The sequence below is a fragment of the Schistocerca americana genome, chromosome 5 (genome assembly GCF_021461395.2).
Source record: "Schistocerca americana isolate TAMUIC-IGC-003095 chromosome 5, iqSchAmer2.1, whole genome shotgun sequence".
In the NCBI taxonomy this organism is placed as follows: domain Eukaryota; kingdom Metazoa; phylum Arthropoda; class Insecta; order Orthoptera; family Acrididae; genus Schistocerca; species Schistocerca americana.
This window is the reverse complement of record NC_060123.1, coordinates 496,206,049-496,228,441: the sequence shown is the minus strand read 5'-3', so window position 1 is coordinate 496,228,441 and position 22,393 is coordinate 496,206,049.

Here is a 22,393-nt window from a genome sequence, read left to right as displayed (position 1 = left end):
CCAGGGAGAAAATCTTTTACAGTGGAGTCTTTTTTAAAGATTTGCTTTGTTTTGTTTGTGTTTATCAAGTGGAAGTGTATTTATCTTCTTTATTTTTGTTTTCTTATGATTGTAACTGACAGCACAAATAGCAGTAGTGGACATGGGAAGATCCTGAAGAAGATCCCACTAGAGGAGTTGAAACGTTTATTATTTTAGAAGAAATATGAAGCTGCATAACAACAAAGAAGATTTTAACTTCAGAACAAAATCAGTTTTGTTTCTCATTATGTGCATCCAGTGTTGACAATTAAGCAATATGCAACATTTATTTTGAATAGTGTATTAAAGAACGATATCATGAATCCATCACAAGCAGCTGTAATGTATACATCTTTAAGGATGACCAGTATCGGTCGCGCGAGGATATTCCAGTCACAGATTAACTTTACCTGAAGAAAATGGGATGTCCCTTAGCTCAAATACATAACTGTTCTTAGTTCAGAGTATGTCATGTATATCCAACACATCACTTGGTGAGTGGGGCAGCCGCAAATGTAGAAATCCATCTGGATAAATGAATAACCGTAAACGCTGCAGTGAGAAAACTTATTAATCTCCTATGGTTCACAACCAGTTTCATGACTATCATGTTACATCGTCAAGTTCCAAACAACTAACCTAAGGAAAATGCAAGAAACCTTCCGTTAACCTACGTAAGATAAACTATGCGACAAAATTATTTAATTACCTTACAAATACCAAAAAAAGCACATTGAACTGTTTAGTCATGGAAGACGCACCCCAATAAAACATAAATGGCTCCCGTCCTCATACTGACAACAGTCAAAAACTTGACAGTGGTTTGCATTCAATATGTAACCTAGAACCATCAGGGTTATTAAGAACCCAATCAAATTATAAAATAATCTCGTTGATAAGGAATGATAGCCACGGGAAATCGAAAACTCATTCTAAGAACCCAAAAAACAAATAATACTTACACAATAGCGATGAGAGGAAATGTGCGGAGTGGCCGGCACACTCCAAAGCAGGTACTGACTGCTTGGGATTAATGCACGCAAATTCCGCCCAGTCGAACATGAGCGAAAATGAAAAGGTCCGTTTGAGCCAAGTCGTAGCCTCGATAGCCGTAAGGCATGGTACAACGCCAATTTAAACTAAATTAAAATTGAAATACCTGCCAGTAAGGAATGTAGGACATCTGTACAATGGTACGTTGACAGAGAGAACTTTTGATAAAAAAAAACTTATAAATTCTCCTAACACTATTGACATACTGTGCAGACAAACTAATATTCATAGATGTGCACCTATAGGACGAAAGATAAATAGCAGGGTAAATAATTAACGATGAAGACGTATTACTGGACCAAGTTATCTCGTAATAAAATTAAAATAAAATAACAGGACTATTTCCAGATCAAGTATCCACAAAAGACAAAACTGCAGTCGAATTAACCCTCAGGTATTATAATAAAATGTATAGGAATGAAATACGTTCTGTCTTAAAAGTCCAACCTAGTGCGGTGACGTAATGCTCTTAGAAGTCGGCTAAGAATTGCCCTTCGGTCATGCAGATTTAGTTTTTCCTGATTCCTATAAACAAAGTGACATGGATGCGGGAATAGCATTTCTGGAAAAGGAGACGGCAGCTTTCCATCTACATTGTGAGCTTAGTGTCACTGAAACGTAGCCTTATCTTTGAATATCTGAAGTTACGTAGCCACCCTACTAGCCGGCCGGGGTGGCCGAGCGGTTCTAGGCGCTACAGTCTGGAACCGCGCGACCGCTACGGTCGCAGGTTCGAATCCTGCCTCGGGCATGGATGTGTGTGATGTCCTTAGGTTAATTAGGTTTAAGTAGTTCTAAGTTCTAGGGGACTGATGACCTCAGCTGTTAAGTCCCGTAGTGCTCAGAGCCATTTGAACCATTTGAACCACCCTACTAAGTGGAATGTCTTATGTTCGCGTATTAAGGCACTTCTGGAGACTGAAACTCTCCATTGTGAAACGTCCCCTTAGAAAAATTTATACATGACTGTGCTTAAACTGACACATAATATTTTTTTAGCGCAACACAAATCTGACTTTCAATAATCCCCACAAAAGAATGGCCCTGACTAACATTAAACTATACCTTTCACAAATCACTTACCTCACAAAAATCTTCCTTACTCAAGCTACTGCAATACAGCGAGCGCCACTACTGCCAGCTAAATAAATGATTCAAACTACTGAAGGCACTAACTACTGATAGGCATAGTTAGCAAATGAAAGATTTAGATAGAGAACAGACAATGTATTTACCTTAAAAGTGCTCAAATTTACTCTTTCTGATGGACACACGCCCAGATCGTCGGTTCTCAAAATTCCGCCATCTCTGTCCCCACATCCACCACTGCTGGCGGCTCACCTCCAACTGCACAAAGCTACGCGCTGTTAACAGCCAACTGCCCAACGCTTGAATGGCAGACAACAATGCAAACTAGCCACAGACTGCACGCAGCACAGCCAGTGATTTTCATACAGAGCACTACGTGGCATTACCAATAAGAAAACCTAAACAGCCTACTTACAATTGTTGGAATCAACATGGGTTCCCGATACAACGATCGTGTGAATTTTGGTCTTTTTGTCCGCTGCACCAAAAACAGTGGTACCGATGCCCTGCCCCGTCGCCCCCACCTCCCCCCCCCCATCCACCTGCCCAAAAAAATAACTGAGTACGAGACCAGTTACGTAACTTGAAGTTTCTACAAAGTATGCCATTCTCTACGTAAAGAAATTTTGAGACATAAAATTAGCTAGAGAGTACCATAAGGGAGTGTTAAAGGACCATTACGTTTCACAGAATATTAAAATAACATAGTGTGTAACGTTGGGGGTTTCGTGAGACTATCGACAGATGACGCTGTTGTAGGCAGACACATCGCAACGCTAGAAAATTTTAGACTAATGCGGGAAAGAATGCACAAGTCGACTCTAGGGGTGCAGGAATTGCAAATGGACCCTTAAATTTAACATATTAGACTCAATGAGGCAGAAAGTCCCATTAATGTATGATTATCCTGTTTTGCAAATCACTGGAAGAATCCATATCAATTACACATCTAAGAACATGTGCATGCAGTGACTTAAAGTAACAACGACCACGTAAAAGACAGCAGGAAAGAGCTGCCAGAGCCTCGCCTATCGCATCCGTCTCCCATCCCCCATGCGGATCCTATACAACTTGATTCCCTTCCCACAACTTCTCCTTTTCCTCGAACAGATACAGACCCTTTACACCTCCCGCTAGCTCGATTCCCCACACCCGCTAGCCTCTCCCATCCTGCCCCATTCCAGCCCGTTGTTGCACCTGTATTCTTGCATCCCACCTGCTCTCCATCTTCACACCCTCCATACCCTTTCCCAAGGTGACCTCTGTCATCTCCCCCTCCCTGAAGATGTCCTTGTTTCCTCCATCTGTCCCTCCTACCAGATCTGACTCTCCCGCCCCCCCCCCCTTTCCTCCGTTTCCCGTAGGGCTCCCTCTCTCCCTCCTCATCTTCTTTTCTCCCCCCTCCTCTCTCCCACATCTCCCACTTCCCCTCCCCGGGCTTCCAACTCCTCTCCTCTCTCCCATCACCCCCACTCTCCCTTCCCCCACTGGCTCCTTCACCCTCCTCCTTCTCACCCTCCTACCTCTCCCTTCCACCTGGAGGCAGGCCACCTCCCTTCATCAGTGTGTTTCTGAGTGCTTCGCAATGACCGTACCCAGTGTCTCCGTGCATCAGGGTTTCTCCGTTTTGTGCAACAGTGTTTTCCTCGGTGTCCTATGTTCGTGTCTCCAAGTGGGTGTCTTCGTCTGTTCTGCTGGTGACCACGTTTGTGTACCGTGCCTTCTGTCGAACGGCATCTAATCTATCATGTAATGTTCATCATGTATTACCACGCTTTTTTATGTTCTGTGCCTTCTATGTATATCTGTTATATCTCCTGGCCGAAGAGGGATGTATGTAGGCCGCTGCGGGCCTCCCTCGTATGAGGCATGAAATTGCAATAAAGGAAAAAAAAGTAATCTACCAGACTGAGACTCAAGTAAAGAATCTTCACGAAATGTAGTACACACACATACGACATAACGTACAAACCTATTGTTCTGCCAATGCTTGAACATTGTGTTTTAGGATGGGATCCGTACCAGATTCCAATGAAGGAGGAAATAGAGAAAACTGAAATAAGAGCTCCGTGTTTCGATAAAGCTCATTTAGCAAGCGCGAAATGATCAGTTACCTCCAGTGGCATGTGCAGCAAGAGATGCGTTCTACATCACGATGTCCTTCACTGTTAAACGTTACGAGGGCGTATGTTCCAGGACTAGTCAAGCAAAATATTCCTCTCTCGGAAAGGCCATCAACGTAAAATTATAGAGATTAGAGATTACGTGGAGGATTAGCAGAAATAGTTCTTCCCGCGAACAATTCGCGAATGGAACATGAAAAATGGGTGTGTGACAACGATACACAAAGTACCCTCCGCTACTCACCGTAAGGTACCTTGCTGAGTTTAGACGGAGTTGTACATCTTGGGATTGTTGCCGCGTTTTTACCTTGCTGCCAATTCCGCCCATTCATTATGGATCAGATTAATCGATTTACATGTCGTGTAGGCAGACAACCGCAGCATTCAAGTACTGTGGAATTGCTGTTAAGCGCAAAGAATAATTTTAATGCGGTTTTAATAGCATGAAAACGTCTGACTTATTTTTGTAAAGTGCACTCTAATAAGATCTGGTAGAGACAAACTGATTGATTGTAGCCGAAATGTGCACGCACAGACGAAGCGATGCCAGACCAACAATAGCACAGGCTCTGAAATATTACTGTATTATGCCCAGATAAAAATACTGTATTCAGCTACGTACGGACTTAATTACAGACAATGGGATTTCGGTGAGCATAGCTGGAAGTTCGTGTAACAACGCGGAAATTCAATAACGTTCTGCCAATAGACGGCGCTCGGAGCTAGTAAATTAATGCATATAAAATTGTATTTAGTGTAACCGAGAAGTATGAGTGAAACACTTTCGGAATACCCGTAACCAGTGAAACGTTATTTAGCACGCATTTCTCCTGTGCAGTGTAATGAAACTGCTGGTACTCTACTGAGGTGGAATGGCGGATTAATGAACTATGAATCAGTGCGTATGTGACTGACTTTGATGAACTGTTATCGAGTTACTTTCTCACTTCAGTTGAAATTGCACACAGCCAAGCATTTTAAGTACCTCATCGTCGGCGGTACGTTAATTCCTAATCTTCTTTTCTTCCCTATAAGCTACATCCCTCACATATGAGCCACAGGATAAATATTCTGTTACAATTATGTTTCATTTTAGAACGAATTGGAATGTACGAAATGGCTGTATCCATTTTCTGTACCATAGTTAACGTCATCAATAACTCTCATTACCGGAATCAGCAATACAGCACATAAAGCAGTGCGTGCTGCCGTTAATAATACAATCTATGAGCTCCACCGAAGTCTGGTAGGACGGTGGTTGTTTTGTCTGCACAACGCTTGAGGGGTACGGCAACGACATAGAGTTAGAAAAATATTATTCTGTGGAGTGAATGTACAGTGCAGTCCCAGGTCGCCAGAGGAGTGCCGCTAGAATAATATTATACTGATCTACAATGTAAATAAGAATTTATTAAATATTTTACTAATACCAGCACATTTGCATGATAGTGGTTCAATGGCTCTGAGCACTATGGGACTCAACTCCTGTGGTCATAAGTCCCCTAGAACTTAGAACTACTTAAACCTAACTAACCTAAGGACATCACACACATCCATGCCCGAGGCAGGATTCGAACCTGCGACCGTAGCGGTCGTGCGGTTCCAGACTGTAGCGCCTTTAACCGCTCGGGCACTCCGGCCGGCTGCATGATAGTGTGTCAAAAACAAAACAACCAGAACGTCGCAGCATTATCAACACACGTAACAGTTTTCGTAAAACTATATACTACTGTAAGCAATCTAAAGCATTTACAACAACATTCTAAATGTAGCTTTTTAGGTAAACAATTGCGTTTTCGGACTGGATCGAGAACGTACGTTTACTGCAGAACACACCAAGCACATGACAGCCAGGGAATTTTAGACATGTTTAATCAATAACCTATAAATAAAAGAAATTGCGATTCCAAACTTAATCAAGTATTCGAGTGAAGCAAGAATCTATTCTTATCTGTCACGATATAGTTTCAAATGCGTATTATTGAATGCGTTGCGATGGAGCAATCACATCTCCAGAGGCATGTCATACACGACTTTTGTACAATGGATACTGCCATTTCGTGCATTCTAGCGAATTTCCGTGCCCCCTTGATTACGAGAGGGCCCTTTTCGCCTAACGAACGGAAAAAATCTAGTTTCGGAGAAATGACTTCAGCCTCGGCCGCATTCTAGCCTCATAAGGAAACTGTTAGTCGAATGTAAAAAAGGCAAACTTGCACATAAGTGATACCTCGCAAAAGGAATTCTGTTACTCTTACAAAGCTGCAATCTGTGCGAAGAGGTACGTATGAGGGACGTTTTTGTACTCAGAGAGACAGACATCTGGCTAAGTCTTGTTACTTTTGCTTGTTTTGCTCTACCCTCAGGCCGTGTTTGCCACCTATCTACATACACACATTTCCATGCTGCTTCAACTATACGTGTTGCGTTGTCTTGTTGAAATAAAACGTCAAGGAGCCCTCGAAAATACCGCACAGCGATCGTCCTTAACAAATCAGAAATGTAATGACTGCTGCCCTCTGTCATAGTATTATAGTGCTGTAAATTAAGCTCTGACGCTATTCGACAAAAAAAAGAAAATAGTTCAAATGACTCTGAGCACTATGGGACTTAACTTCTGAGGTCATCAGTTCCCTATAACTTAGAACTACTTGAACCTAACTAACATAAGGACATCACACACATCCATGTCAGAGGCAGGATTCGAACCTGCGACCGTAGCGGTCACGCGGTTCCAGATTGAAGCGCCTAGAACCGCTCGGCCACACTTGCCGGCGGAAGTAGAATTCAGTTTACTAGTATTGTGCAGTACTAGGAGCTATTACCGGCGAACACAGATCCACTTACGATACTGCAGTGGATGGCGTCGGATCATTGTGCAACTGTTTTGTTGTTGTTGTCGTCATTTTCCTATCACACACAGCATATCTTTTTTTTGTTTTGAACGGCCAGTGTCGGTTGGCCACAGCCAGTGTGCTCCCTTCCGCCATTGGATAAGCAGCTGCCAGCAGCAAGTCGTATACTCCTAGCTCACTTATTGTTACATAGTTTAATACTTAATTTCTTTGCGTGTTTTTGGGTACTTGCATTGTTTAATTCATAAATTTGAGACTTGTCGCATCGCGGTTTAGTACCTGAATAGCGTAAATTCGCGTAGTCGTCTGTCTTCTGTTTTTGTGTTTACTTCGCAGATTCTTACTTACAATGCGTGTGAGTTTCGTATAGGAGGTGTAATTTCGAGTTTTAGTTACTGTAATCGTAAATTCAGGCAGACTGTAGCGCAGTCGTTAGGCATTTGTACAGGTTAGTTCATACATTCTTTGCGTGTTTCCCTTGCGTTATCTAGGCACGGACTCGTTTTTCAGTAACTGTTGTTCAACATCGATTAGAATGGACAGGACTGTGATTGCTGTTTTCTGAGAGGGCTGAGTTGGCATCCATTCGCTCACAGCTGCAGGTGGCGCTGACTTCGGCCGCGCAGCTTGAGGCTGTTGCCAATGGGCACCACTGTGGGGAGCCGGACTTTGGTATCACGGGGATGTCAACCTCGTCCCGTCTATCCCCAGATCGGTATGCCGCTGTGGTTGCCCCGGTTGCTGCCCGCAGTGGGGCTGAGCCCTCGCCTGTGGTTGATTGGGAGGTCGTCCCAAGGCAGCGACAGACGTCCTCGGACGCTGGTCAGAAAGCCTCCCCGGTGCGTCTGACAAACAGGTTTCAGGCACTGTCTCTGGCTGAGCCGGATGCAGCTGCCTGCCCTGTTTCATAGGTTGATTCTCAGCCTTCAAGGTCCGGGCAGTCGCAAAGGGTGGGCTTATTGGTAGCTGGGAGCTCGAATGTTAGGCGCGTAATGGGGCCCCTTAGGGATATGGCGGCTAAGGAGGAGAAGACATCCAGTGTGCACTCCGTGTGCATTCCGGGTGGAGTCATTCCTGATGTGGAAACGGTCCTTCTGGATGCCATGAAGAGCACAGGGTGCAGCCAGCTGCAGGTGGTGGCACATGTCGGCACTAATGACGGGTGTCGCTTTGGATCTGAGGAAATTCTCTCTGGATTCCAGCGGCTATCTGATTTGGTGAAGTCTGCCAGTCTTGCTTACGAGATGAAGGCAGAGCTCACCATCTGCAGCATCATTGACAGAACCGACTGCGGACCTTTGGTGCAGAGCCGGGTGGAGTGTCTGAATCAGGGGCTCAGACGGCTTTGCGACCGTGTTGGCTACAGATTTCTTGACATGCGCCATAGGGTGGTGGGGTTTCGGGTTCCGCTGAATAGGTGAGGAGTTCACTTCACTCAGCAGGCGGCTACACGGGTAGCGGAGGCTATGTGGCGTGGACTAGGCGGTTTTTTTAGGTTAGAAAGCCTCGGGAAAGTACTGGTTGGGCTGCAATCTCAAAGGGTGCATGGCAAATACAGGACGTGCTTGGATCAAGGAACAGTCGGCATTTTAGCTGTAAATTGTTGTAGTTGTGCTGGGAAAGTCCCTGAGCTTCAAGCGCTAATAGAAAGCACAGAAGCTGAAATCGTTATAGGTACAGAAAGCCGGCTAAAGCCTGAAATAAGTTCTGCAGAAATTTTTACGAAGTCACAGACGGTGGTCAGCAAAGACAGATTAGGCAGAATTGGTGGTGGAGTGTTTGTGTCTGTCAGTAGTGGTTTATCTTGTAGTGAAGTCGAAGTAGATACTCCATGCGAATTGGTCTGGGTAAAGGTTATACTAAACAGCCGAAGTAAGTTAATAATTGGCTCCTTCTACCGACCCCCAGACTCCGATGATATAGTTGCTGAACAGTTCAAAGAAAATTTGAGTCTCGTAACAAATAGATCATACGGTTATAGTTGGTGGGGACTTCAACCTTCCCTCGATATGTTGGCAAAAATACTTGTTCAAAACCGATGTTAGGCAGAAAACATCTTCCGAGATTGTCCTAAATGCTTACGCCGAATATTATTTCGAGCAGTTAGTCCACGAAACCATGCGAATTGTAAATGGTTGCGAAAACACACTTGACCTCTTAGCCACAAACAATCCAGAGCTAATAGAGAGCATCATGACTGATACAGGGATTAGTGATAACAAGGTCGTTGTAGCTAGGCTCAATACCGTTTCTTCCAAATACACCAGAAACAAAGGCAAAATAATATTATTTAAAAAAGCGGATTAAGTGACACTAGAAGCCTTCCTAAGGGACAATCTCCATTCCTTCCGAACAAACTATGCAAATGTAGACGAGATGTGGCTCAAATTCAAAGATATAGTAGCAACAGCAGTTGAGAGATTCATACCTCATAAATTGGTAAGACATGGAACTGATCCCCCATGGTACACAAAACAGGTCCAAATGCTGTTGCAGAGGCAACGGAAAAACCATGCGAAGTTCAGAAGAACGCGAAATCCCGAAGATTGGCTAAAACTTACAGACGCGCAAAATTTGGCCTGGACTTCAATGCGAGATGCCTTTAATAGGTTCCACAAGGAAACATTGTCTCGAAATTTGGAAGAATATCCGAAGAAATTCTGGTAGTATGTAAAGTACACAAGCGGCAAGACGCAATCAATACCTTCGCTCCGCAGTGCCGATGGTACTGTCACCGACGACTGTGCCGCTAAAGCGGTGTTATTGAACGCAGTTTTCCGAAATTCCTTCACCAGGGAAGACGAATGGAATATTCCAGAATTTGAAACATGAATAGCTGCTAGCGTGAGTTTCTTAGAAGTAGATGCCTCAGGGGTTGCGAAGCAACTCAAATCGCTTGATACGGGCAAGTCTTCAGATTGTATACCGATTAGGTTCCTTTCAGATTACGCTGATACAATAGGTCCCTACTTAGCAATCATAGACAACCGCTCGCTCACCGATAGATCTGTGCCTACAGATTGGAAAATTGCGCAGGTCGCACCAATGTTTAAGAAGGGTAGTAAGAGTAATCCATCGAACTACATACCTATATCCTTGACGTCGGTTTGCAGTAGGGTTATGGAGCATATACTGTATTCAAACATTAGTGAATCACCACGAAGGGAACGATCAATTGATACGTAATAAGCATGGTTTTAGAAAACATCGTTCTCGTGCAACGCAGCTAGCTCTTTATTCGCACGAAGTAATGGCCGCTATCGACAGATCGTATCAAGTTGATTCCGTATTTCTAGATTTCCGGAAAGCTTCTGACACCGTTCCTCACAAGCGACTTCTAATCAAGCTGCGGGCCTATGGGGTATCGTCTCAGTTGTGCGACTGGATTCATGATTTCCTGTCAGGAAGGTCGCTTTTCGTAGTAATAGACGGTAAATCATCGAGTAAAACTGAAGTGATATCAGGTGTTCCCCAGGGAAGCGTCCTGGGACCTCTGCTGTTCCTGATCTATATAAATGACCTGGGTGACAATCTGAGCAGTTCTCTTAGACTGTTCGTAGAAGATGCTGTAATTTACCGTCAAGTAAGGTGATCCGAAAACCAGTATCAGTTGCCAAGCGATTTAGAAAAGATTGCTGTATGGTGTCGCAGGTGGCAGTTGACGCTAAATAACGAAAAGTGTGAGGTGATCCACATGAGTTCCAAAAGAAATCCGTTGGAATTCGATTACTCGATAAATATTACAATTCTGAAGGCTGTCAGTTCAACTAAGTACCTGGGTATTAAAATTACGAACAACTTCAGTTGGAAAGACCACAGATAATATTGCGGGGAAGGCGAGCCAAAGGTTGTGTTTCATTGGCAGGACACTTAGAAGATGCAACAAGTCCACTAAAGAGACAGCTTACACTACACTCGTTCGTCCTCTGTTAGAATATTGCTGCGCGGTGTGGGACCCATACCAGGTGGGATTGACGGAGGACATCGAAAGGGTGCAAAAATGGGCAGCTCGTTTTGTATTATCACGTAATAGGGGAGAGAGTGTGGCAGATATGATACGCGAGTTGGGATGGAAGTCATTAAGGCAAAGACGTTTTTCGTCGCGGCGAGATCTATTCACGAAATTTCAGTCACCAACTTTCTCTTCCGAATGCGAAAATATTTTGTTGAGCCCAACCTACATAGGTAGGAATGATCATCAAAATAAAATAAGAGAAATCAGAGCTCGAAGAGAAAGGTTTAGGTGTTCGTTTTTCCCGCGCGCTGTTCGGGAGTGGAATGGTAGAGATATAGTATGATTGTGGTTCAATGAACCCTCTACCAGGCAGTTAAATGTGAATTGCTGAATAGTAATGTAGGTGTAGATCCCAACAGACTAGCTCGGATGTCAACTCCTTCCCGTTGCCATTAGCCACACTCTCGAAGATGAGTTACGAAAGTTGTGCACCATCTTGTCTCGGAGAAGATACAACGGGGGTTTAAAACATTCAGTGAAAGTATAATCTTCAATCTACAGTATGCTGCAAACTAGAAGCTGTACTCTGAAGTTAACCTCTAGGTTGTGGCTAAGCCATTATTTTTCATACATGAAATGTATTCGCTGTTGCGAACACGAACAACCATTAGTTGAGTAAGGGTATGAAAACAATGAATGCGTCACAACCTGTACTCATACACACATTATTTAATTTCCTTACAGGGGGAGGACATTTTAACTGAAAGTCGCTGCCTGGTATCGGCGAATAATTGCGATATTCCAATGTTGCCAAGAGGAACGATGCGATGCTCCTTTGGACGTGCACGAATGCCTGGAGTTTGATCCCACAGAACAGCTTCAAGCTCTCTTTATAGTGTAGACACAAGTATGTTCCCTCCAAATGGTTTGATCATATTCGTTTTCGGTTGCGTTACTTCTACATGTGGCTCAGGGGTCTGATACAGACAGTTTTATCGTAAGACAATGGAATGTTCCAGCGGTCATGCATACATATCAAAAGGAGCATTGCATAGGTGTACATAACAACTCAGGCACTCCAGTATTTTATTTATCCACCGATACCAGGCAGCGACTTTCAATTAAAATGTCATTCTCCGTACGAGAATTACGTAATTTCTGTAGCAATATAGGTTGTGACGCAGGAACGACGACATATTGAAGTGTAATTACGGCCCTGAGTCGTGCATGGTTAACCATAGCGAATGCTCGCGTAAACTGGGGAATTCGGGTACGAGCCCCGGCGCTGCACAAATTTTCATTGTCTCCATTTCCCTATACAGCTGATGATTGTTCGTATTCACAACCGCGAATACATTTCATGTTTTGGCAACAACATGTCCAAGGAACATTGCATTGCTCTTTTTGACAATACAAACACTGCAGTATTGTAAACTTTGGCACAGCCTTTCATTTTTGGCTAAATGTCCAGCACCGTAAGAGAAAATTCAGGGGACTTCTAGGAAGTTTAAGCTTCAACGCAATCTGTGAGACATATTTGGTCATTGCAGTTGTTAATGCATATCTCTCAAGTTATGGATGTTATTCATAAAAGCCTACAAATCCAGAAAACACATGAGGGTCTAAATACTGCTCATAACTGCTCAAAAATATCGACAGAGAACTATCTGGAAACGAAATTCTGACAGTAAAAAACAGTCAGAGGAAACTCAGCAGTAGTTCTGTATGAATACTAATATATCAATAAAATAAAAAACAACATGGACTACAGAAAGACACACACCCAAATTTCAAGCCCACAAAGGGTGGTACTCAAATTACCTGTTTTTCTGTTAGCTGACTCTGATTTCCCCAAACGCTTTGTCATGAAACTATCAGTGTCGTATTCACTTAGCAGACTGTGATGTCTACGAAAAGTTGTCATGAACGTTTCAGGGAAAAATTACTGTCAGAAACAAAAATTTACAATCTGGCAGCCCTATATGGGCGATAGTCAAATCAAAATAAAATCTTTCTTATATATCACCCGGAAGCTTAAAGATATTCTCAACAATTTCTATAGACACGAGCAGAATTTCTCAGTTAAAATAGCTATGATCTTATAGAAGATGTGAAAGGCATGTCAACAACATATGATGGCAATTTAGCTTCAGTGGATACAGCAAGCCGTTATACAAACGTACCTATTCATTACACAGTTCAGATTATTAAAACAATTTATGGCAGCCAAAAAATTTTGCAAGGCTGAGTTATATGAACTCATGAACTGGCGAAGAGTTCTCGGGCTTCCTGCCGGGTGGCGGTGTCTTCAAACTGCGACGATTCGACGAGTGACATACTCATCATCTTCTGGCGAAGAAGATGATGAGTATGTCACTCGTCGAAACGTCGCAGTTTGAAGACACCGCCACCCGGCTGGAAGCCCGAGAACTCTTCACCAGCTGTATACGCCGGGAAAGCATACATTCACATTAACCCATGAACTGCTACCACAATCATTCACTTTTAGCAACAAAATCTGTATGCAAGAAGTCGGTATAGCGATGGGCACCTGTTTGGTAGGAAATTTCGCAGATAATTACATTAATCACGCAAAGAAACAGAAATTCTATTCAGCTGGTTTGCTTACAGAGAGAGTAATTTATTAAAAAAGGAATACAGTTCATATCGTAATCCAGTAAGTTGGGACCGCTATTGAGATTGAAAATCTTCCATATGCTCTCAGTGAAATCCACAGTAACGTTAACTTCACTGTAGAACCTGAAGTGGATGAAGGAATTAATTTTACTGTTCTTCCAGTGTCCAACACAAATAAAATACTTTCCCAGTTTATCAGAAACCAACTACCAGTGATGGGTAAATAGCACATGCTGTCACCTTATGCTTCATAAAATGGCATTCTCCATTTCTAGCTTAACCATACGAACAGCGTCAGGCTCCTTGATGGACAGAAAGAATTGCAAAATGATTTAGGCAAGATATCTGTATGGTGATTAAAAAGGCCATAGATCCTGAATAGCTGGCCGCTGTGGCCGAGCGGTTCTAAGTGCTTCAGTCCGGAACCGCGCTGATCCTACAGTCGCAGGTTCGAATCCTGCCTCAGGCATGGATGTGTGTGATGTCCTTAGCTTAGTTAGGTTTAAGTAGTTCTAAGTCTAGGGGACTGATGACCTCAAATGTTATGTCCCATAGTGCTTGGAGCCATTTTTTTATGCTGAATAAAGAAAATTGTTAAGTTATTCATATGAGTACTAAAAGAAATCCGCTTAATTTCGGTTACGCGATAGTCACACACATCTTAAGGCTGTAAATTCAACTACATAATTACAGATTACCATTACAGATAACCTAAATTGGAACAATCACATAGATAATGTTGCGGGCAGAGAAAACCAAAGACTGCAATTCATTGGCAGAAGACTTAGAAGGTGCAACAGGTCTACTAAAGCGACTGCTTACACAACGCTTGTCCGCCCTATTCCAGTGAGATAGAAGGATGACATCGAATAAGTTCAAAGAAGGGCGGCTCGTTTTGTACGATCGCGAAATAGGGGAGATAGTGCCACAGACATGATGCGTGAATTGGAATGGCAATCCTTAAAACAAATTCGTTTTCATTGCGACGACATTTTCTCATAAAATTTCAATCACCAGTTTTCTCCTCCGATTGCAAAAAACATTCTGTTGGTACCCATCTACAGATGGAGAATTGATCATCACGATGAAATAAGAGAAATCAGGGCTCGCACATAAAAATTTAAGTGCTGATTTTTCCCATTCGCCTTTCGACAGTGGAGCGGTAGAGAGACAGCTTCAAGGTGGTTCACTGAACCCTCTGCCGGCACTTCATTGTGAATAGCAAAGTATTCACGTAGATGTAGATGACACTACGGACTGATGCGAAATTCTGTCTTGTGTAATTGCCCTAAGGTAACGTTGACATAACACCAGTATACTAAACGTTACAACTTGTTGGAGTGATGTAACAAATATATCCTCTCGAGAGTTGCAGCCCCAGAATCTTAAGTTACGGATTGCTTGGGATATTTGCTACGTCCATAGCTTTCCGTATTCTAAGTGTGCCGTCAGGGTGGTGAGAACTGCTAGTTACTGACGAACTTTGGTCAGAAATGAAATGAAATGATCTTATGGCATTCTTGGCCGGGAGACCCCATGCGGGGAAGTTCGGCCGCCGTATTGCAAGTCCTTTTTAGTGGACGCCACTTCGGCGACATGCGAGTCAATGATGATGAACACACAACACTCAGTCATCACGAGGCAGAGAAAATCCCTCACCCCGCAGGGAATCGAACCCTGGAACCCCGTGCGCGGGAAGCGATAACGCTACCTCAAGACCACGAGCTGCGGAGGGTCAGAAATAATAGACGAATGTGTTACTGATATGTGGAAAAAAATGAAGCGCGTGAATGCTAGGTTCGAAGAAACACACGCAGTTCTCCAGCTCCACATTGAGGCTGCCTTGGTTATTTTTAATACACCAAATCCATTGTAACTCTCTACAACTACTGGTGTTTTCAGTTTATCCAGGTTCCATCTCCTTAAATTCACACCTTTTTGCAGTTTCTTCACTTTTAATCCACAGTTCATGACCATTAGAGATTGTGGTCAGAGCCAACATCTGCCCTTAGGAATGTTTTACCGTTAAAACTTGGTTCCTAAATCTCTGTCTTGCCGTGATATAATCTATCTGAAATTTTCCAGTGTGTCCAGACCTCATCCACGCATACAACCTTCTTTTATGACTCTTAAACCAACTGTTAGCTATGAGTAAGTTACGCTCTTTGCAAAATTCTACCAGGTGGCTTCCTCTTTCATTTCTTACCACCATTCCATATTCACCTACTACTTTTCCTTCTTTTCCTTTTCCTACTATCGAATTCCAGTCACCCATGACTGTTAAATTTTCGTCTTCCTCCACTATCTGAATAATTTCTGTTATCTCATCATACATTTCTTCAGTCTCTTCGTCATCTGCGGAGCTAGTTGGCATATAAACTTTTACTACTGTGGTAGGCGTGGGTTTCGTGTCTATATTGGCTACAATAATACGTTCATTATGCTGCTCGTAGTAGCTTACCAGCGTTCCTGTCTTTATTTATTATTAAATCTACTCCCGCATTACTCCTGACCAATAGTCATGTTCCTCCTGCCACCGAACTTCACTAATTACCACTATATCTTACTTCAATCTATCAATTTCCCTTTTTAAACGTACTAACCGACCTATCTGATTAAGGGATCTGATATTGGCCGCGCGGGATTAGCCGAGCAGTCTAGGGCGCTGCAGTCATAGACTGTGCGGCTGGTCCCGGTGGAGGTTCGAGTCCTCCCTCGGTCATGGGTGTGTGTGTGTGTGTGTGTGTGTGTGTGTCCTTAGGATAATTTCGGTTAAGAAGTGTGTAAGCTTAGGGAGTGATGACCTTAGCAGATAAGTCCCGTAAGATTTCACACACATTTGAACATTTTTGATCTGATATTCCACGCTCCGATCCGTAGAACTATAGTTTTGTTTCTCCTGATAACGACGTCGTCCTGAGTATTCCCCACCCGGAGATCCGAATGGGAAACTATTTTACCTCCGGAATATTTTACCCAATAGGAAGCCATTATCATTTAACCATACAGTAGAGCTGCGTGTCCTCGGCTGTAGTTTCACCTTGCTTTCAGCCGTTTGCAGTACCAGTATAGCAAGGACGTTTTGGTTAATGTTTAAAGGTCAGATCATCCTATCATTCAAACTGTTGCCCCTGCAACTACTGAAAAGGCTGCTGCCCCTGTTCAGGAACCACACGTTTGTCTGGCCTCTCAACAGATACCCCTCCGTTATGGTTGCACCTATGTTACGGCTATCTATATCGGTGAGGCACGCAAACCTCCACACCAACGGCAAGGTCCATGGTTGATATGGGGAAGCTAAACGAGATATAAATTCATCTCTCTGCCATCAAGGGGTAACTGCTCCCACAAATATTGACTTTAGTGTAGGGAGCGTCTGTGGCTAAAAGAAAGGAATAAATACCAAAAAAATAGTTGCTTGATGGTTTTGAGGGAAACACTCACTTGATTTCATGTTGTCTGACTTAACTGTTCTAAGACTGCACTAAAAAATAGCAAAAAACAATAACGATCAAGAACGTAGGGTTTTCGCCGCCGTTGCCGAAGAAGTTAAGTTCTTGAGATTTTCTATCGCAACATTGTTTCCAGATTCTTTGGATATGACATTGTGGCCATCTTTCTGAAGTTAAGTTCTTGAGATTTTCTATCGCAACATTCTTTCCAGATTCTTTGGATATGACATTGTGGCCATCTACTTGGAAGTGGCAGCACACTGAGCTGTTCCCAGAAGAAAGCCATAAGCCGTCGTCTCATAGACTGTGCATTCGCACGTCAACGTGCGTGCTGACTTCCTAACGTCATAGCGTGGATAAAGAACGCTGGGGAGTCTTTTCGAACGTGCAGAGCAGTTTGAAGCATGTCAGATCTCCCGAACGCCCATTTGAACCTAGACTTATCTCTTTCCAGAAGAGAGCCGGGAGAAGCCATATTAGCATTCAGTTCAAGCCCGTATTTAAGGGGTTTATAGTAAAATTGAGTGAAGCACCCGGAAATTGTGTGTGTCTAGAAAATTATTTAGCTGATACGATTCGCTGTAATAAAACGACCGGGTCCGTCATATTGGTGGGTACTCCTAACTAATGTGTCGGATTTTCGGCACATTGTAAACTCACGCTACACTACGCGGCCAGCTCCATGTTGCTCCGTCGCCTGGTATCGCTGAGACAAATCGAAAATAAGGACAGTACGCGACGGGGAGTCTGTATTCCGCGGCAGTGCGCTCAGCGTCCACCAGCAGCGAGAAGTGTAGCTCAAGGCTGATGGCTACGGTTGAGAATCTGGCCAGAAAACAAACGACTGAAACTGATGAAATTCAGGTTACTAGACGAGCCGGTATAGAATCCTCCGGTGCTCATGCAACAGGTTTCCTCCGACAACGCTATCATCCGGTCGCGAACTGCAAACTCCACTGCTGTTGTCTTATTAGTAAGCATGTGGCAGGTACAAAATGTAATGCAGCCTCGCTTTAGGGCCTCGACTCACAGTTGCTGCTTTGTATGCAGCTCGCTTATTTCCTCACCTTAAGGCGTTGTACAGAATTCCAGCCTTCGTACGTAGTGGTCCACGCCAGATATTGTTTAAAATGTCGTCCTGAACGTGCAATCTGCCTAGATACTTATTATTGCCGGCCGTGGTGGCCGAGCGGCTCTTGGCGCTACAGTCTGGAACCGCGCGACCGCTACGGTCGCAGGTTCGAATCCTGACTCGGGCATGGATGTGTGTGCTGTCCTTAGGTTAGTTAGGTTTAAGTAGTTCGAAGTTCTAGGGGACTGATGACGTCAGATGTTAAGTCCCATAGTGCTCAGAGCCATTTGAACCATTTGAACTTATTATTGATTTTACTACCTGCCACTCGAAGCTGCGTTCGTGTATAAATATTTTTGTTATGGTCAGTGACTGTAAGCAAGTAATTTATAAATCTCTGTGTATATAGTAGCTTAAAGACGTTTGTATAAAAAATTTATGCAGTGCTGGTATGTAGGTACATATTGAATGTGTTTCCCTTATTTTTCTGTATTTTTATTCTGAAATCACGCATTAGTTTTCGTAGTGTGTTTAACAGATGTCTATTTACTACATTCCAACAGAAGTAGAGATTTTAGAGATTCCACTGGTCTACGCTGTATCGGATGTGAGATTTTGCTATCAGGGCAATACATACCAACCGTTTCTTCCTTCCATTTCAATGCACTATAGTACCTACATTTTTATCTATCACCCTAAGATGAATAAATTTTTATTAGCATAGGCAATCAACGATCAGAATAAAATGCAGCGTCATTAAAAGCCTCCCACGTTCCACACGTAGAGGTACGATGTCTATCTGCTTATTGTACAGCCCATAAATGACACCATCTCTTCAAATGTCTCGGAAACTACAAGAGACGCTTGACGATCAGCTTCTAAAATGCGACTGGCTTGTGACTGTCTACTGACGTTTTAGGTCTTTATGGCCACCTGACGTTCTGCATCCAAGTTCTGGCGGACCTTAATTTGCTCAGAGATATTTTTCTTTCGATCAACTATCCCAACTTGAGCTGTCTGATCTATGAGCTAAGTAAGACTCAAATTTTCAGTGTATATCGTAATAGTGTTTAATATGGTCCTCGGGCTTACAGTTGGATTTTATTGTTGTATGTCCACAAAATCTCTTGAGCTATGCTAGGTTGTGTAGGAACTCACCGTCACAAACAGCACAAACAGTGATACTGAATTCGCACAGTTACGGAATAATCTATAAACGCTAAGAGTTGTCGACCATCGATCCAGGGTTGTCTGCTTCCCACTCACGTGCACCACGTTGAAAATTTTTTATAATATATTTAAAAGTGTTATAATGCTCAAGAAGATAGTACTCCTTTCTAAAGCAGCCTATGGTCTTCCTCAGGCTCAGGCTATCTCCATACCAAATTTCACTGGAATCGATTCAGCGGTAGAGGCGTGAAAACGTAGTAGTGTTACATTTGCGTTTAATAAGTTTTGTATTAACATAGAAGTATGGCAGAAAACACGTTACAAATTGTGTGAGCATTGTACTGATTCCGTTGAATCACATTACGTAGAACATATCAATCAAAAAACGCATTTTCACAAGTATAAAGTTCAAAAGAAAAAGAATTAATATCTTTTTCGGAGTCTAATTTTTGCCTAGTTTTCGAAATATTCTTCAAATGTATATGTATTTTGCACTACACAGCTTTTAATGTAGCCTATGTTCTTCCTCCAGATTCAAGCTAACTTGTACCAAATTTCATCGAAATCGATCCAGGGGCTTAATCGTGAAAACGTAGCGGACAAGAGTTACTTTGGCACTTTTAATGCTACTATGGAGGTCTGGATATGTCTGAGCTAAATACACTAAGGTTTTTATATGCATTGTGGTCTGTTAACCGCAGCTGCGTTTGCCTACTAGTAAAATGAAATGTGGTTAGATGGTTGGTGACATTAAATAAAAAATAAGTCGACGTCAACAAATGACGACAAAGCTTAGTTCGTCCAATGTTTCACCAATTAGCTCTAAGGAATCTTCAAGAGGAATTATGTTAAACAGAGACAAAACATCAAAACTAACGAGAAAATCCGTGGGACGAAAACACAGACTTCAAACGCGGTATAAAAACCAGAGAACTGGAAATACGGTGTTCGCCTTTTCCGACATGGGGACTGATAATGGACGATAAATACTTGGTTAAGTTGTAGGAAGGAGCGCCCAAACTGCTAACAATAGCCCGAAGAGGAGCTCCCTAGTTCACGTGTACCTCAGGCAAACCGAATGATCTCGGCGGGACTTCGGCACCAGGTCGAAGTTTTTTTAAGAACATCGTCAGATAGTGAACTCTTCTTCAAAAGTCAAAGCTTCTTGCGTTTTATATGTTTAGTTGGATCGTTCTGCAATCTTCGTTATGTCGAGTCTGCGTAAAAAAAGATCCATCTTACATAATCGTCCCGGAAAACAAGAACCGTTGCATTGCCCTAGTTCGCTGATTGAATTAATGACAAATACTTTGAACAAACTGACGGAGTGGCTATGGGCAGTCCATTAGCCCCCATAGTCGCCAATTTATTTATGGAAGATTTTGAAGACAGCGTTCTTAAAGTCAACCTGTTTCTGGAGACGCGTCGATGACACGCTTATGGTACGGCCAAATTGGAGAGACGCTCTGGATCGTTTCCTAGATCTTTTTAACTGTCACGATCCGAATATTAAGTTCACGATATAATTGAATAGTCTGGAAAACTTTCCTTTTCAGATGTTTTCGTCTACTGGAGGGTTGATGGGACACTAGGACATAGTGTTTATGGTAAGCCCATCCATCGTACCAACGCAATGGCGCCCTACGTGCATTGGTAAAAAGAGCTTACGCCATCTCAGATGCATATAGTTTGACAAAAAAACTGTATCATCTAAAGTGTTCCAGATGCGTTGTGCTCTATAGATTAGACCTTCGCGGGAACCAACGGAAGATACAAGCAAATTGGTGGCATTTCTACCTTTTGCGGGGAGTATATCTTCAAAAATAGGAATGGTTTTAAATAAATTTGATATTAAAAGTGTGTTCCGTCCGCCAATTAAGACCAGAGCTCTACTGGTCTCAGTTTGAGAACGCCGGGGTCTACAAGAGTTCTTGTGGTTGCAGGGAAGTCTATGTTGGACAAACGATTCGTCCGTTCCAGGATCGATGCGTGCAGCATCATCGCTGTGGTGTCACCGCCAGACACCACACTTGCTGGGTGGTAGCCTTTAAATCGGCCGCGGTCCGGTAGTATACGTCGGACCCGCGTGTCGCCACTATCAGTGATTGCAGACCGAGCGCCGCCACACGGCAGGTCTAGAGAGACTTCCTAGCACTCGCCCCAGTTGTACAGCCGACTTTGCTAGCGATGGTTCACTGACAATTTACGCTTTCATTTGCCGAGACGATAGTTAGCTTAGCCTTCAGCTACGTCATTTGCCACGACCTAGCAAGGCGCCATTATCATTTACTATTTATCTTGTGATGCATGTACCGTCAGACCGATGTTCACCAATTATGGATTAAAGTTAAGTATTCCAGAAGCTACGTACCTTTTTTGCTAGTCTCAATTCCTTGTCATTTTCCAGACCTCACGCCAGCCTGCGTGAGCTTAAACGCGTGCCCTTCGGCCTCCCGTCCAAGTGGACTGGCTGTCTTGCTAGTCCACAAAAATCGCCATACGCGTTTATTTCAGCCAGAAAAATCTGCAGTGGCGGTATACCGTCTTCCCGAAGGACATTCAATGTTGTACGATGAGATACAAGTGGTTGGCCGCTACGTCGCGGTATTGGGACTGTGTAGTGAAAGAAGCCATTGAAATTCCGCTATCTGACAATATTGTAAACAGAGATATGGGGTATCCTTTAAGTAAGAGTTGGAACCCAGTTCTGTTTTTAACACTGAGAAAAAACGGTCCTTCTTTTGGTCATCAAACGCTGTCAGTAGTATTTGGTATCTATTTATCGTTTCCATGAGCTTCCACCGGTGCGCTGTTGTTCCTTGCGGTAGAGGGCAGTTGTATTAGTGCACTCACGGTCGACCCACGGTGCGTGTAAAAAGTAGCCGCCGCGGCGTGCTTGATTTCAAAATTTTGAAAAACGCAGCCCTCAGTCGGAAACACAATTAATTTGTGACCTAGGTTTCTTC